The sequence below is a fragment of the Tarenaya hassleriana genome, unplaced genomic scaffold (genome assembly GCF_000463585.1).
Source record: "Tarenaya hassleriana unplaced genomic scaffold, ASM46358v1 Cleome136, whole genome shotgun sequence".
Taxonomy (NCBI): Eukaryota; Viridiplantae; Streptophyta; class Magnoliopsida; order Brassicales; family Cleomaceae; genus Tarenaya; species Tarenaya hassleriana.
The window spans coordinates 94,775-97,577 of record NW_010964159.1 but is presented as its reverse complement, the minus strand read 5'-3'; positions in this window follow the sequence as shown (position 1 = coordinate 97,577).

Sequence of the window (2,803 nt, the reverse complement as noted above, 5' to 3'; positions counted from 1 at the left end):
GATGCACTCTAAACATGTTTGGATGCACTCTAAACATGTTTGGATGCACTCTAAACATGTTTGGATGCACTCTAAACATGTTTGGATGCACTCTAAGTATGTTTCGACGCTCTAAACGTGTTTTGGTGCACTCTAAACATATTTAGACGAACTCTAAACATGTATCGACGCACTCTCAATATATTTTATCACTCTAAACATGTTTGGATGCACACTAAGTATGTTTGGATGCATTCTAAAAATATTTCGATGCACTCTAAACATGTTTGGATGCACTCGAAGTATGTTTCGACACACTCTAAACATGTTGGGATGCACTCTAAATGTGTTTGGACGCACTCTGACTGTGTTTTGACGCACTCTAAACATGTTTAGTTGAACTCTAAATATGTTTCGACGCACTCTAAATATGTTTAAATACACTCTAAACATGTTTCGACGCACTCTAAAAATTTTTCGACACACTCTAAAAATGTTTCGATGCACTCTAAACATGTTTCAATGCTCTCTAAGTATATTTCGATGCACTCTAAACATGTTTGGATGTACTCTAAGTATGTTTAGACGCACTCTAAATATGTTTGGATGCACTCTAAGTATGTTTCGATGCACTCTAACCGTGTTTTGACGAACTCTAAACATGTTTCGAGTGCGTCCAAACGCACTCTAAACATGTTTGGACGCACTCTTAATGTGTTTAAACGCACTCTACACATGTTTGGACGCACTCTAAAAATGTTTAGACAAACTCTAAACATGTTTCGACGCACTCTCAACATGTTTCGACGCACTCTAAAAATGTTTCGATGCGCTCTAAACATGTTTGGATGCACTCTAAGTATGTTTCGATGCACTCTAAACATCTTTCGACGCACTTTAAAAATGTTTTGATGTTCTCTAAACATGTTTAGATGCACTCTAAGTATGTTTCGACGCACTCTAAACATGTCTGGATGCACTCTAAATGTGTTTGGACGCACACTAAACATATTTTGGTGCACTCTAAACAAGTTCAGACGAACTCTAAACATGTTTCGACGCACTCTAAATATGTTTTGACTCACTCTAAATATGTTTCGACGCACTCTAAACATGTTTGGATGCGTTCTAAATATGTTTTGATGCACTCTAAACATGTTTCGTCGAACTCTAAACATGTTTCGACGCACACTAAACATGTTTTGAGGCACTCTAAAAATGTTTCGATGCACTCTAAACATGTTTCAATGCTCTCTAAGTATATTTCGACGCACTCTAAACATGTTTGGATGTACTCTAAGTATGTTTAGACGCACTCTAAACATGTTGGAATGCACTCTAAATATGTTTCGATGCACTCTAAACATGTTTCGTCGAACTCTAAACATGTTTCGACGCACACTAAACATGTTTTGACGCACTCTAAAAATGTTTCGATGCACTCTAAACATATTTTGTTGCACTCTAAACATGTTTCGACGTACTCTAAACATGTTAGGATGCACTCTAAGCTTGTTTGAACGCACTCTAAACATGTTTAGACGAACTCTAAACATGTTAGGATGCACCCTAAACGTGTTTGAACGCACTCTAAACATGTTTAGACGAACTCTAAACATGCTTCGACGCACTCTAAATATGTTTCGACGCACTCTAAAGATGTTTCGAAGCACTCTAAACACGTTTGGATGCACTCTAAACGTGTTTGAACACACTCTAAACATGTTTAGACGAACTCTAAACATGTTTCGACGCACTCTAAATATGTTTTGACGCACTCTAAAGGTGTTTCGAAGCACTCTAAACACGTTTGGATGCACTCTAAACATGTTTGGACGCACTCTAAAAATGTTTTGACGCACTCTAAAAATGTTTCGATGCACTCTAAACATGTTTGGATGCACTCTAAGTATGTTTCGATGCACTCTAACCGTGTTTTGACGAACTCTAAACATGGTAGGATGCACTCTAAACGTGTTTGAACGCACTCTCTAAACATGTTTAGGATGCACTCTAAACGTGTTTGAACGCACTCTAAACATGTTTAGACGAACTCTAAATATGTTTGGATGCACTCTAAACATGTTTGGATGCACTCTAAATGTGTTTAGACGCACTCTGAACGTGTTTTGATGCACTCTAAACATGTTTAGACGAGCTCTAAATATGTTTCGACGCACTCTAAATATGTTTAAATACACTCTAAACATGTTTCGAGGCACTCTAACCGTGTTTTGATGCACTCTAACCGTGTTTTGACGAACTCTAAAAATGTTTCGAGTGCGTCCAAATGCACTCTAAACATGTTTGGACACACTCTTAATGTGTTTAAATGCACTCTACACATGTTTGGACGCACTCTAAACATGTTTAGACAAACTCTAAACATGTTTCGATGCACTCTAAATATGTTTCGACGCACTCTAAAAATGTTTCGATGCACTCTAATTATGTTTGGATGCACTCTAAGTATGTTTGGATGCACTCTAAACATCTTTCGACGCACTCTAAAAATGTTTTGATCTTCTCTAAACACGTTTGGATGCACTCTAAGTATGTTTCGACGCACTCTAAACATGTTTGGATGCACTCTAAATGTGTTTAGACGGACTCTAAACATGTTTCGACGCACTCTAAATATGTTTCGGTTTTCTATGAAGGACCTAGGAGAAGCGGCCTATATTTTGGGCATCAAGATCTATAGAGATAGATCGAGGCGGCTTCTATGATTAGTCAGAGTACCTACATCGATAAGGTCTTGAAGAGGTTCAAGATGCAAGATTCCAAGAAAGGAACCTTACCGATGAGCACTGGCACAGTTCTC